Raw genomic sequence first — 16,779 nt, 5'->3', positions numbered from 1 at the left:
GAAGGGCATCTAGGTTGTTTCCAGGTGCCATCTTACACCTGTCAGAATGGCTAAAATCAAAAACACCAATGATAGCCTTTGCTGGAGAGGATGTGGAGTAAGAGGTTCACTCATCCATTGCTGGTGAGAATGCAAACTTGTGCAACCACTTTGGATATCAGTGTGGTGCTTTCTCAGGAAATTTGGGATCAACCTACCCCAGGACCCAGCAACACCACTCTTGGGAATATACCCAAGAGATGCCCTATCATACTACAAAAGTATTTGTTCTACTTTTTCATTTGTATTTGTTTTCTTCATTAAGAAAAAATAATATGGGTTGAAATATTTACATATTTTAATTTCTTTTTTCCTTCAGCAGATGGGAACACTTATAGAGGCCTACAGTCAGATAGTATTTAGAGAAGGAGAGACCTTGAAAGACTAAGTCCTAAATGGCACATCTACATCAAATCCTTCTCCTCAGAACTCAGGAAACCCTGTGTAAGGGGGGTAAATTAGTGTATGAGAGAGAGGGGATGGAGAAAAAAAAATACCTTCAAATCAACGTATCACAGCTTACAGAAGTTACTGAGACTGAAACAACATGCACAGAGCCTGCACAGATCTGTACTACATAGTCTGTGTATTTATCATGGCTTCCAAGGTAGTACGTTCATGGGACTTCTGCATATGTAAGCAAGTAGGTCTCTGATACTTTGCCTTCTCTTGGACTTTTTTACTTTTGTTGGTTTGTTTTGTCTAATATCAACTTGCTAGTTTTTGTTTCATATTAACATATTTTATTTTATCATTATCCCTGAGAACTCTGTTTGTTTTCTAATGAGAGACACATCGGAGGTGAAGGGAAGGACTGGCAGGAGTAGAGTGAGGAGAAATCATAATTAAGATCTGTTATGTAAGAAAAAAATGTTTTCTATTTAACAAAAAAAATAAGCTGTGGTCCTCAATGAACTGATTTAGGAAGTATAGATTACTACATCTCTTCTTTCTTGGTTTTACTTTTCATAGACTCTAAGGTATGGGGTAACGAAGCAGGCTTAATAACATCAGATAAAATTAAAGAAAAAACCCTAAAATCTAAAAATATCTTGAAATTGTTACTTTTGAAAATTATTTTATTTGTTTTTTTGAAAGAAAATTTAATACTGATTGAAACATTTACATTGTTTTACATTATGCCTTGTATATTGAGTGCTGTTTTATAAAATGTATATTTCATTGCTGATTTTCATGTTAGCTTTAAAATTTTCTAAGTAGAATGAACCTTATTTACATTTTATGCAAACATAGTTTCTATCACTAAATTCACTAAAATTCAAGGTATTGTAGTACATATAGATTCTGAGTTTTGTAAGGTTATTTTCCTTAGTTTGGATGTGACATTACATCTAGATGGTTATCAAAAATCAATGTATTCAGTTAAAAACAATGTTCAACATAGATATGCTGTCTTTAAAATAAATCAATTTCTTTGCAGTATATGTAGTCAAGAACTGAAAAACAAAAGAAATGAAAATATTTTGTGATAATTGACATTGACTCTTAAGTCTTTTTGACATTGAAAGCCTGCGCTATACTAGATTACTCTATTTTTTGTGTCTAACTTAAAGTTTTGCCTATTGCTGAATTTCCCTCCCTTCTTCACTCCTGCATTGAGAAATGTTATTCAACTTTCTTCTTCTGTGGATTCAACTATTTTAGATTTAGGTAAGTATTGCATTTGTCTTGTTGTTCAATGTATTCCTGTCAGCACATTTCTCAGAGGATGCCAACACAATTTAAAAATAAGAGATCACTTTCTTTTAAGTTTGAGAAATATTTAATTCTGTCGATGTGTAATATTCTCTCCATCCTACACTGATGGATAGTCACATTGATTCAGCATCGTTGCTGTGGTGAATAAAGCTAAAATGAGTTTAGATAGAACTGCAATTATCTCCACAGAAAAGTGACTTCAAGCTCTCTGGGTATGTGCCCAGAAAAGGAATTAATTAATATTATGTAACTTTTATTTTTACCTTTGCTTCATAGATCTTTCACACTGTTTTCCAAAGAGACTTTATTCTACTTTTCATCAGCACCCTCACGGGTGGTGTTTCTTTCTATATATCTCCCAAACACATGATATTATTGTGTTTTTTGACACCAAACTTGCGAAGAAGTGTAATATAATATCCTCATATCTTTAATTTGTTGCTTATTAATCAATATTACAAAATATGTTTACCTGCAACTACTAGTCATTTTAAAGTGTTCTTTTAATAAATTTGTCCTCAGTCCATTTACACATTTATTAAAATTGAATTATTGTCTTGCTTGATTCATTGTGTCTGATATAATCACTCCTTGAATTCTGCATGGATGGTAAAAAGTTTCTCTCACTCTGTGTTGTCTCTTTACCTATTATTTATTTTGTTTTTGTACATAAACTATAAAATGTGATGTCGTGACATTGAATTTATTATCATTTGTTGTTTTTACTAGAGACCTTGTGCAGAAGAATTGTCTTTATTCTGTCAATCATGTTCTAAAAAGAACACAGATGGGCCAGACAGGAAGTATAGGCAGATCAACCAGACAGGAAGTAGAGGCAGGGCAATGAGAACAGGAGTATTCTGGGAAGCAGGAAGCTCCCTCCGGCATTTCTGCCAAAGGGGCTGAGAAGGGTACCGAGCCAAGTGGCTAACATAGTTAAGAATAATAGGTTGATATAAGTTATGAGTTAGTAAGAAGCCTGAGCTAATGGGCCAATCAGTTTTATAACTTATGGAGATCTCTGTGTGATTTTCTCTGGGGCTTTCTGGCTATGGGGTACTGGGACAGAAACTCCAACAAGCTGGCCTTCATTGTTACAGAGAGCATGTTAATGCCATTAAATATTATCTATTCTTTCATTGTTTTATTAAAGAACTCTGCTTTTTTTCCAGTGTGTTATGTATTCTTTCTCTAAATTTTCAGCACATTCACTTTATTATCTTTTTAAGATATCTTTGTTTTTGCTTCCTCATCTTTAAAATGCTAATTTAATTCAGTCTCTTGAGAACTGTGTAATTTTGATAAGCATTTGTAATAATTTCTGAGTTCTTGTTTTAATCATACATATCTCACCTTAAATATTTTTTGATTATTTTATTTCCTGATAAAAGGGTTTGCTTTGAATATGAATTATAGTTTTATACTTTATTAACATTTGTATGGTGTTCATTTTTGTTGCAATAAATAGTAATATAGCAAATGGAGGGTAGTGGGTGTCTATGATTCATATTAACTTTATTTCCTCTAAATATGTAATGAGAGATCAATTACTGAATTATTATATAGTAGTGCTTTAGTTATTTACTGTGTAAGAGTTCCCTTTCTTTTGCTTTATAACCAGGATATGTTCATTTATATTGATTACTGTATCAGAATTTTTATCATATTTCATTTTGATCATACTTATCATGTATACTATGTTTTACAAACTTTGTGTAATTATTTAGTTGTATATATTTGGAGTTACTAAAGCTATTTCATAAAATTTAGTTACATCTAGATAATTCATTAGGGGTATATTATTTCATTTTACTGTTGTCATGTTTTCTTTAATCTTCACAGTCCTATTATCTTCTAATATTTTTTGCACATTTAAAGAAAATGAGTCCTATTATAAATCAACTTTTGATTTTGCAAAAAGTTTCTACACTGATACCAACAGAAACTATGCCAGTTTGCAACCATATGGTTTCCCCTTTCTCTTCATCCTTGTCAACATTTGCTTTTAGCTATTATTTTTTGATCTTAGCTACTTTGATTAGCATCAAATCAAAATCATAAGAGTGGTTTTAATCATTTTGTCCATAGTTTTTAACAATAGTGAACACTTTTTGTTTTGGTTGTGGTAGATTCTCTTTGTACAGCCCTATCTTAGAACTCATTGTGTTGACAGGTTTTTCTAGAATGCACAAGGATCCCCTTCCCTCTACCTTATATGTTGGAGACTAAAGGTCTGCACCACCACTCCCAGACAAAAGCAATTTGTAATCAATTCTTATTTTCTTTTGAAAACTTTTCCCAGATCTTTACTCTATTGTATCATTTGTTTCCTTGATTCCTTGTTTTCTGCTTTCTTTTTATATTTTTAAATGATTTTTACTCTGTGGTAATCCTCTTCACTCAAGTTGTTATTTGATTTTCTATACAGAAGCTTTTAGGTGTTACGAGGCTCCATTTTTAATTGTTGGCTTTAATTCCAGAGCAAATGGAATTCTATTCAAAAAACATCTTCTGTATCTTGTATAGGGCATGAATCTTTTTTTTTTTTAACCTAACAGCTTCAATATGTTATGACTCACATTATGTGTTTTCTCCATTTGGAGTTGATTTATGTTCTGTGTTGAAGTAAGAGTGGCAGGGCTGCGTCCCCCGCACCCGGCCGCCCACATGGCTAGCTTAGCTTATGCCCCGAAATAATTACGCGGAAACTGTATACTTTTAAACACTGCCTGACCCATTAGTTTCAGTTTCTTATTGGCTAGCTCTTACATATTGATCTAACCCATTTCTATTATTCTGTGTAGTCCACAAGCTGGCTTACCAGGAATGATCTTAACCTGCGTCTGTCTGGAGTGGGAGAACCATGGCGACTCCTGACTCAACTTCTTTCTCCCAGCATCCTGTTCTGTTTTCTCCGCCTACCTAAGGGTTGGCCTATGAAATGGGCCTAGGCAGTTTCTTTATTAATAAGAAATCATTCCCACATCAGTTCTGAGTTACAAATATGACTCTGTTTTCATTCTTCTTACAAGTAGACACCCAGTTACTGCAAAATCATTTGTTGAAGAAACTGAGATTATTTGTTTGTTTTTTTCACATTATATTTTTAGTAGTCTGATCAAATATCAGACAGCCGTAATTACATACACTTAGATGTGGCTCTTCTACCTTCCTTCATTGATCTATTGCTGAAAACATGACATGCTTCAGACACAGACCTGGGGGAATCAAACAGGAACTGAGCAGTAAATATCCTTCCTGACAAAAAGATCATATAGTACCTGATAGAGCTGTGTAAACTTCAAGGAGAAAACAATCAAGTGTCCCATCCAGTTCAATAGCCTAAAAATCAAGCAATGGCCAAGATTGAAGGATATTTACAAGGATATAATAGTGGCATATATAAAGTCAGCAAGTCATGACCCCGTTAATTGTATTTAATGCTTTCCCAAAAAGGGAATTAATGCCTACAATTACAAACATAGTCTAACAACCTATGACTGGTGAGTTCCTTAATATTTGAAAGATCCCTGATAGGTTGCACAATCCCTATTATTATTATAATCCCTAATATTATGCAAATTATTATATACCATTGCCCCAACACATCTTGTTGGCAAAGCAGGTTGTGGGTCTTAGATTTTATAACTTGGTTGGTGTCTCAGTCCTACCACTGGGAGCCTAACCTGGTTACAGAAGATACCTGGTTCAGGCTCCATATTCTCCAGTACTAGTAATCACTGAGGTAATCCCTAGAAGTTTCAGGAAATTTCTACTACACTGTTTCCACATAGTCCACTAAATACTCACCTCTTTCAGTCATCTCTCCCCATACTCCATTGCTCCAGCCCTCCCTTGTGTACCTAGTCATTCTTGTTCCCATCCTAACCTGACCACAGTTCAAAAGTTCATTAGTATTTACCTAGAAATTACTGAGCAATATATGGTTTTCATATGAATAGCTATGAATGGAGATGCTTGACTACTACTCATTTACATCTTTTTATTAAAAGAATATTTATTAGAATGGCTTGAAGCCTGTCTCATGATGAAAAGGACAAGAACCCATTAGTTCAGTGAATGAGGATGGATGTCTTAGCTCTCCCAGTCGGTTACTGGTTTCCTGGAAAATTCCCAGAGAGCTGCTGGTCTCTAATCTATATTGGAGAATCCTGAAGAAGTGGTTAATTTTTTTTGTTTATTTTGTTTTTCTTTTTTTTTAAGAGCAGGAATTAAATCTTTTGTGGAGTATGACCTCCAATTGGTGATTTATCCTGCAGTTCAACCTTGGAAACTATGTTATTTTCCTGTATTTGCGCCAGACAAAAGATGCAAAATCTGTACACAATAATGTCCAAAGTTATTTGTAACATCTTTAGGTAATGAATACCTTCATTTCTATGGAGTTAATGATATGGCCGGAACATTGCATATGTACCATTCACCATCTTCCCAGGAATTAGAATCATATACCAGAATTAAAGTTTTAAATAATTCTACAGGAACTATTCATAAATTTACATTTTATATGCATCTGGTAGGCATTGCCTTTAACAATATAAAAACAGTATTTTTTTTTCAAGTAGCATGTGTACTTTTAAATGCTTGTGTCTATACTTCTTAATATCTTTTAGGGAAATAGCATCTTTTAAAATTTTTATTTTAGGTAACTTTTTAGACAATTTTTCATGCAACATATCAAAACACTAAAGGTGATCACTATAAGTATAATCTTATCAATATTCTGGCATTAGATTTTTTGTCTTATTATGGCTTGGCTTCCAGCAGTCTGTCCCCTTTGTTTATCTCAATATTTTCTAGGAGCCTGTGAGTGTTTTATGAGTTTGAGCAAAACTGTTATAGTTTCCTATCTTTTATTTTTATCAGAAGTTTCTCATTAGCAGTTACAATGATGGCTATGCAAACAGATGAATCTGTTTGGTTACCTAGTATAAGAGTGCAGATGCACATGGTGCTTTCATGTTTTAAACCAGGAATGTCATAGGCAACATGTAAACATTGAAGATTCTGTTTCGATGTGAAGAGCTACAAGCAGGAGACTTTCTTAACCCAACCCTTCTCAATGAATAATTGTTTTTGCTGAATTATTTATAAATTATCTTTATCAAGAAGCACATTATTTAACTTTTTGCCAAAATTAGGAATTCTGTAAAGTTTATTTATTTATTCATTATTGTATTAAGCACAATACTTCATGAATTAGATGCCTTCAAATATTTTACACAAACAGCTTTCTCACAAAATGATTCTGGTCTTAAGAACTTGCCAAAGATCTTATAACATACCATCTTATAATGTTAAACCTTTCTCAATACAATCATGTCTTCCTATAATTTATCATCTGTCATTCTTAATTTTCATTTAAGACTCATAAATTTAGTTCTCATCCCTCTCCAGTGCAAACATATGAAACAAGCTTATTGTTTTCTTATATCTAAAGGAGAGGCATCTATCTTAAAATTTGATGGCTGCATGCTGATTGACCATAAGGTAATAACTATAATACTAATAGTGATCTTAAATGTAAAGGGAAATATATTAAATGAACCACATGTGAGATATGAATAAATCCCTTTCTACCAATATTAGCACTCATGCTTGAAGTAGCACTTCTTTCAGATACTAAAAAGACAGTTTGATAATGTTTAATTCTAAATCTTTAGATAACAGGGCCTCAATTTTTACAGAGCATGTGCTATGCACGGAAAACCATTTATTTTCTTAATAACAGCTTGTGAAATTTATATGCAAGTTACATATATCAAGAATATCAAAATGAATGGAATTATTTCCTATTCATGACTTATGCTTACATATGTATATGCTTTCCCTTATCTTCATAAAGAAATAGTCATTGATATTTTTAATAAATTTCATATCAAAAATAGAGAATATGGAGGAGAGAGTGAGAGAAATTCAGGTCATAACATCTTATTTTAATCACAAGTGTTTTGCAAATCTCAGCACATAAATAAAGATTGTATAACTTTTCCACAAAAGGGTCCCCTACAGATACTTGGGAGACCTCCTAAGCAACTGTATAATGAATGGGAGGTAAATTTCAAACAAATAGCTTATTTTTATTTCCAATTCAGTCATCCATTATGTTGGTCCATTATGTTTTAGTTCCTATGGAGATAAACACTGCAGGAACAATGAATTGAGCAGTGCTGACTACCATTCTCATTATACCAGAAGCTGAGATGGGATAATTTAAATTGAATATCCTGGCCAATGGCTGGATAGAGAAGGCTGAAAGAAATGAGGAAGTCATTTACAGATTGGGCAGTATCACAAAGGCAAGATTATCTAGGCTCAATCCCTCATCCACAACTCATATGGTTGTCTTTGGAATACTGTGGCCATGACCTGCTGTTAAAACTCACTTTGCTCTCATGCAGGTTAGCAAATAACATCTATTTGGAACTATTAGGGTTCACTATGATTTCACTAAGGCAAAACCCCACTGAGCTTTAAATAAGAAACTGCACCTGTAGTTATCTAATTCTACCTTAATATATTCCACACTTTAATAATTGAAAATCCAACAACAGATTTAAGAATAAATGTTATTGAGGTCTAAGAGTTAGGATACATAATAACAGGAAGTGTTATTCATGCTGCATCTATGCAAAGTTAATCAGTGAATGTATTGGGTGACTTTGCCTCTAGTTGACACTAGGCCATGAGAGAAAACTTTAGGACAACTCAAGTTCAAATTTGGATATCAAACTTAGACACTTATGGACAGCATGATGTACTGTACTCTGTAAGTACGAAACAGATAATAATAGCGGTCATCTCTAATACACAAATATGAAACACAGAGAACATGAACTATCTAGAAGAAATCATGAAAGGAAGGTGTACTTCTACATGTATACCTCTTCACAGAGCAGTCATGTGGAGCTCATATTCAAAAAACAATAATCAAATACTATCATATATTGCTGAACTGTAAGTTTAAAGGGGCCAAATGGGCCTCACTCTCCTTATTAAAACTATATTAAAAAGTGAGAAGGTATTTTAATTTCATAGATTCAAACAATGCCTGTATTGTTGAACAAGTTTTCTGTCCCACCCGGTTCTGCAGTCATTTAGTCCCAAAGAAATACACAGTTTTACATTAATCATTAACTGATTGGCCTAGTATCTCACACATCTTATTAACTCTATAACTTATATTAACCCATGATTCTTGTCTGTGTTAGCCACGTGGTTTGGTACCTATTTTGGTGAGGCAGTTACATCTTGCTTGCTCTGTGTCTGGCTTCTTCTCCATCTGTGTGACAACTTCAAACTAAAACTTCCCTCTTTCAAGAATTCTCATTGCCCCACCTCTACTTCCTGCCTGGCTATTGGCCAATCAGCATTTATTTAAAATACAAGAAACAGGGTACAGACCATTGTCCCATAGCACTGTATTGTTTGAAAATATCCTCTATCACCAAAATAACCTCACAAGTTATAAGTTTTACCTTTGTCACAACAGAATGGTCTATGTGAAAAAAATGTTTTGGTGTTTTATTTGTTTTGTTTTTATATTTTTTATTCAATTTTTCTTATTTTATATATCAACCTCAGTTCCCCCTTTCTCCCTTCTCCTGTCTGCTATCACCTATTCCCAGTTCACCTATCCCCAGTCTACCCATCACTCACCTTTCAGAGGGGGTAAGGCCTCCATAAGAGAGTCAAGAACCACCCAAGTCTGGCATATCAACTTGAGGCAGGACCAAGGCCCATCCTCCTGTATCAAGACTTAACAAAATAACACACCATAAGGAATGGCCTCCATAAGTCAGTTATGCACTGGGGATAAGTCCTGCTTCCACTGCCAGGAGCCACCCAAGCAGATGAAGTCACATAATTGTCACTAACACTCAGAGGACCCAGTTTAATCACATGCAGGTTCCCCAGCTGTCATTCCACAGTCCATAAGCTTCCACAAGCCTGGGTCAGCTGTGTCTGTGGTTTTCTACATCATGATCATGACTCCATCCTTGCTTATATGATCCCTCTTGCCTTTCTTCAACTGAACCTCAGGAACTCAGCCCAGTGTTTAACTAGAAATCACTGCATCTGCTGCTTCCATCAGTTAATGGATGTAGATTCTATAATGAAAATTAAAGTAGTCACTAATTTGATTATGTGGGAAGGCCAGATCAGGCACCCTCTCCACTATTGGTAGGAGTTTTAACAGAGATGATCCTTGTGGATTCCTAGGAATTTCCCAAGCACCATATCTCTCCCTTACCCACAAATGCCTTCCTCTATCAAGATATTTCTTTCATTGTTCTACTTCTTTCTCCCTCCCCCAACTTGACTTTCTCGAACCCTCATGTTTCCATCCTCATCCCCTCCTTTTGATCTCCTTGCCATCATACCCAAAAGATATTAACTATTCCCCCTTCCTGGGGACTCTCTATGTTGGTCTTTTTAGGGTCCTTTTGACCCTGAGAGAAAAAAATTGGGAAGGAGCCTTGAACACATGGGCACAGGAGACCATTTTCTAAATATAATGCAAGTAACGTAGACACTGAGAGCAGCAATTAATAAATGGGACCTCCTGAAACTGTGATGCTTCTGTAAGGCAAAGAACGTGGTCAGTAGGAGAAAATGGCAGCCTAGAGAATGGAAAAAAGATCTTCACCAACCCAATATCTTACAAATGGCTGGTATCCAAAATATGTAAAAAACTTAAGTATAGTGATTTCAATAAATTTTATCTCTATAAAACTGATGATAGTTTCAGTTATCACATAATCTGCATAAAGGATTTTTGTGAAAAATTTAACATTTAAACCCATAGATAGATCTTTGATTAAATAAACAACCAAATAAACAAATAAGTTGGAGAGGTGACTTAGTAGTTCATAGTGCTTCCTGCTCTTCTAGGGGACTTAATTTCATTTCCAGCATCATTGTGAAGTGACTCACAACTCTCCTAATCCAATTTTAAGTGATCTGACATTCTATTTTTACCCATGATGACAAGGTCATGCATGTGGTACCTCCCCACTCCCATCCCACCACACACTCACACACAGAGGGGGAAAGAGAGACATACACATAAACAAATAAAAATAAATCTCAAAAAATTATTCAGATCCCCCAAATTAGTAAATGTTTGAGGATTATTAGGATGATTTCAAAATTTTTACCTTTATCTTTATTAATAGTTTTACATTAAAATATTTCTGAAAAATAATGTGAAACAAAATCTTTACACATCTTTGAATTTTTAAAGCATGAGAAATCTTTTCTAAAGATTTCCTTTCTAAATTTAATAACCACTTTAGAGTGGGACATAAATCAATAAGATCAAATGTGATACTCATTAGTAGTTAGTCGTCAAGACACAACAACTTGCCAAATCTTTCTCTGTAAAAGTTAAACGCAAATTGATCTTATACAGAGGTATTTTTTAGTTGGCAATTGTCTCTTCTGGTGTGGAGTTCCTTTTTGCACCTTAGGGTACAACTGGCAGATCATCCTCAATCTTGTATTTTGCTTCACAATTCAAATTGAAAACATAAAATTTGTTGGGTATGAATTAAATTAATGATGGGGAAACACATAAACCTTCTTTATACTGTTAAATGTAAGCATAAAGTAGACAATCACAACAGAATCTGCTTGGGGGCTCCTTTTACCATGGCACTATTTATTTAATCTACTTCTTCTAGCATCAAATGTGCAGCTAATGGATAGGTTGCTATATATCTCACATACTCTTAATCAAAATACAAACTTGAAAGAAGGAAAGGGTACACCAGTGTTAGCTGTACATTTCAATCCTATTACTTTGGCTGGACTAAGCTAAATCTATTGCCTTAAGAGTATGTGCAAACACATAGCCACTACAATAATAATATCTGTTACAGACAACATTGTATTACTATAAACTATTATTTAACCTTTGAGTATTTCTTAGAACATTTCAACTTCCCAGCACATTCAATAAGCGAGTATGCTTAAAAAATCAGTGCCAACATTTTTGAATCCTTTGAATATACATGGTCCTAATTATTTGTCTTAAGCACATATTCATTACTTTCACGCTAAAACAAAATAATTACATGAAAATAAAGTTCTTCCTGTCCCTGACTTACTAGACTCTAATATCTATGGTATGCATTCATACATTTTCACACACACATACACACACACACACATACACATATGTATGTATAAGTGTATGTGTGTATATCCATGTATGTTTGAGTAGATATATTTGTGTGTGTGTCTGATTTCATTGTAAAGGATATACTAAATTAGCCAGATTTTTTTAATCTTAATATTTATAACTTTACTCTTCATTATATATGGAAACAAAATTTATAGTTCATACCTCTATCCTACCACCAAAGCTTTATGTGGCTTAAATTTGTGTGCATTGCACACTGCCCTTGAAGCAGATACATCTGTTTTTTTTTTCTACTGTTGCAGACATAAATCAACAGGGAATGTCTTTCCCTGGGGAAGATTTCTTTATACAGCTTTTTCCTTTGTGTAAACAAGACATAGCTTCCCTCTACAAACAGAACTTTCATTTCATTCATTTTTACAGCAAAGTTCAAATGACTATATTGGTCTTTTGAGTTTGCTTTGATTCTAAGAACTAGCCCCAAACTTAAACAGACAAACAAACAAACAAAACCCCATCCAGATAAAAGAAGAGGTCCTTTATGTCAGAATTTATGAACATCAATTCACACTGAACCCTTTTTTTTTCTCTAGGAACAGTTTGCTGCTGTTGGTTTTGAGTGCACTTTGTACTTGAGAAGAGATAACAGGTGAATTGCTTTAATGTGAAAATGTTATCTAACATTTCCCTCATTAAATAAGCCAAATTTCTGACTCTATAGCACTAATCCAGGATAATTAATTTTATCCACAGTGTCATAAATTCACAGTGACATTTATCATGATGTCAAGAGTCAGGGCTTTAAGGAAAAAAATTCAACCAAAATGTTTTCATTCATTTTGAGAAGTTACCATGTTATGACAAAAAAAACATTTCATGGTATTTATGTGTTTTGGTACAAAAAGATAATCATGCATTTTAGATATATGAGATGTTTACATTTTTTAAATGGATGAATTAATTGGAAAAAATCTATAATTGTAGTCAACTTCTTTGCTCCTGAATTGTCAAGTTTTTCATTTCAGGACCATTTACCCAACTCATTTCTATTCAGTAATAATATTAAATATGTTGAAGTATACATTTTGTGTAAATAATTAGATGTTTTCTTGATTATCCAATGTTTGCTAATTTGGTTACAAATCCCATCTTTCAGATGAAGGCTAATCATAGATCCCTATATTGCTTATTTTATTTTTAATTATGTAACACTCATTACTTGTCATTAAATTGCTGTCTATAATAGTCTTTCTAACTAATTCAGATATTCCTATTGTTTAAGTATCAATTTATCTATTTTTTAATTTCTCTATTTTATCTTTGTGTCTTTATTATAAAACTTATCTTACCAATGAGGTGTCATACTGTTGTCTAAACATGAGTAATTTTTCTGCCTTTTAATATCTATGCTTGCATCATGTCTTCCAGTCTATTAAAGTTCACAGGAGTTCATTCTAAAAGTGATGTACAAGAAAAAGAAAATATATCTAATGAGGGGGTGTAAATTGACCTCTCTAGCTCTACAGTGGGTGGACAGTAGTATATCAACATCTCTTTGTTGAAAATTCAGTCAAGTCCTTTATCCCCTTAATTATCTTGATAATCAAACTACTCTTAGAAATCCATTATTGTTGTGATATATATTAATTATATTATTTCAGCACATGTTGAAAGTTACAAGAGAAGAAAACATACAAACTGATTCAAGAATATAGCAAAAATAGTAGAACTTATGTTTGAATTAAGAACTTATGTGTTAACTGTCCCATGTTTATTTAAATCCAAAAGGTAAACTATATATAATAGTATGGGCTTAGTATCTTAGGATTTCTTTCCTTTTTTTTTAAATTTTTTTTTGGTTTTTTTTTTTGAGACAAGGTTTCTCTGTAGCTCTGGTGCCTGTCCTGGAACTAGCTCTGTAGACCAGGCTGGCCTTGAACTCACAGAGATCCGCCTGCCTCTGCTTCCCATGTGCTGGGATTAAGGCATGTGCCACCACTGCCCTGCGGTATTTTAGGATTTCTGTTGCTGTGATCATAAGAATTGCCAAAGTCAACTTGAGGGATAAAGGATTTATTTAATCTTAAAATGTTCAAGTCAATCTACATTACATATGGAAGTCAGGGAAGGAACTTATTTAAAACTGGAGCCTGGAGGCAAGAACAGAATCAGAGGCTATGGAGTGACATTGCATACTGTCCTTCCACCTCGACACTTGCTCAGCCTATGTTATAATATAGCTCAGCACCACTATTGAGGGGTAGCATCATCTCAGGGTACCGGGCCATCACACATCAATCATTAATTAAGAAAATGCCCTACAGACATGCCATCAGAAATGTTAGTACGTTCTCAATGGAGGATCTCCATCTAAGATAAGTGTAAATATACTCAAGTTGACAAGAGAATAAAAAAATAACCTAGATCCTGAATTTTTCATGAAGTACATGACTGGTTATATAAATTTTCATACTTATTTATTTCATACATTACCTTTTCAAATATTTTCTAAACTTCACCTATGTTTTCTAGTATTTTTTGATTATCTTTCAAGATAAAAAATAAAGTAATTGTTCCTTTCTTTGTAACCACAAAATTCAGTCTGGTCTCTCTAGCCAGCAGAACTGATGCTTATTATTGATTAGTTTTACAGCCTGGCCTGGAATTAGCTCTTGTAGACCAGGCTGGCCTAGAACTCACAAAGACTCACCTGCTTTTGCATCCTGAGTGCTGGGATTAAAGGCCTGTGCCACTGCCACCTGGCATTATTATTGACTCTTTTGGCCAGCTTTAGTGTTTTCTTGTAACTGAGTATAAGAATTTGTCTTGGACTTAGTTCACAGAGAGAGCTACATTTTTTTTTCATTTGATTTCTTTGATCTTACATCATATTTGTTATATTTGTCTTTTACTCTCTGTAGTGATTCATAAAAGTATGGCCTATAATCACAAGTAGTTATTACTATTCAAGCCTTAATTCATCATGGGAGTGAAAACAGTAAGAAAAAAATCATAATATGAAACAGAAATTGTTGATTTTCTTGCTTTTTGTGACATAATTAAACAAAAATAATATTCCTGAGAACATTGCTATCTTTTTAGTATATTTCTAATAACCATGCATATAAGTCACAAGTTAAGAAATTTTTGTTCTGAGATATTAAAATACTTGTAATCAGAAAGACTAACTATAAGCACTATAAAAATATAGTAAATAAATCCTAAACGTAATTATTTGTGAATGTATATACAAATTCCTGATATACACCTATGAATTTCTTATGGCTGTCTTTTAGTTTTGAGACACAATTGCTGTTCTATATTCATTTAACAGACATATAATACCTTAGATTTCTCTATATATTTCATCAGGAAACAGAAGGATGTCTGTCAAATTTAGAAATGGAGTATTAGGAATAGATGCTCATTAATATAGTATGTGAAATAGATCATTATTTACTTTAAAAGAAGTCATCATCATTGAATTAAGATTTTATTGGTGAAGTTGATGGGTAAATGGTGGCATTCCTGTTACTGACTCTCAGTATAGTAATATATAATCTTTCATATAAGAATGCTATTATATCTGATTGATCTAAAACTGATTTCCCTATGCAAAGAATCCAAAGGTCCTTAGAAGTCACACATTTTTACAAATCTTTTGTAATTCTTATATGCTTGTTTTCTATGTCTAAATATCAATGATATCTCAGATACATTGAGGGAAATATGAATTTTAACAAGTCATTTGTATCCACACTGAAGTTTGGGTAGCATTGTCTTCAGGGCCCTTATAACAATTGTGTCAGGGTAAAAGCATGTTGGAAAAAAGTGGTCAACCAATATACTCCATTATAAATGTGGATTATGAGTGAAAATAAACATTTTGTGTCTTAAATACTATAGACATATTATTTACATTAATTGAAAAAATATCTTTTTAATATATCTGAGACAATCATAAAATCTCTATGTTATCTAGGATAACTGATTCCAAATGCATAAATAGATAATGTCTGATTTATTATAAAATATTAAAATTGTTAGGGCTTTGTTTATTTGCTATTTCACATAAGTGTTGTTTAGGTTTTAATTGTTGTATTTCTAAATAGTTTTGGTGGAATAAGCCTGTAATAATTACACTAGACAGAAAGAAGCAGGAGAGTAGGAATCTACGAGCAACCATAAATAAAAAGCGAAACCATCTTTCAAAGTTATCCACATAGATATACATATATGTATACATATATGGCATATAGATACTCATTTGTTGTATATAATGAAATGAAAATATATTTACTGAAAAGTAGATACAAGCAGATATCAACTATTTAGGTCCAGAATGACAAATACCATGTTACCTCTCCTATTGGGTTCTAGGTTTACCTACTTACATTCGATTATTTATACATGTATTACATAAAACTAGGCAAGAGTGAGAATCTCTGAAGAGAAGAGGGAGACTAGAAGGAGAACAGAAAATGAAAGATGAAAAGATGGGGGAATTAATATTGAGAAAGTAAGTGACAAAATAGAAAGAAACTGTCTTTATGAAACCTGTCACTAATGGACAATGAAAACACAGCAAAAGATCTGGTAAACCTAGACTCAGGCCATAACACAGTGGGAAGAAAAGATACCTAGCATTTTTTAATTGTTTGGTTCATTCCACATAAATGCTTGTAATCCCAGTACTTGGTAGATTGAGAAAGAAAGATTAGAAATCCAAGGACATTTCCAGCTGCACAGTGAATTTGAGTGTAGTTTGGACCAAATGAGAGACTGTATCAACAAACAAAACAAACAAACAAACAAACAAAAGCAATACTAGATCAGTATCATTAAAATATTCC

Source organism: Microtus ochrogaster, chromosome 2, assembly GCF_000317375.1.
Source record: "Microtus ochrogaster isolate Prairie Vole_2 chromosome 2, MicOch1.0, whole genome shotgun sequence".
NCBI classification, from domain to species: Eukaryota; Metazoa; Chordata; class Mammalia; order Rodentia; family Cricetidae; genus Microtus; species Microtus ochrogaster.
This window is presented reverse-complemented; position numbering follows the sequence as displayed.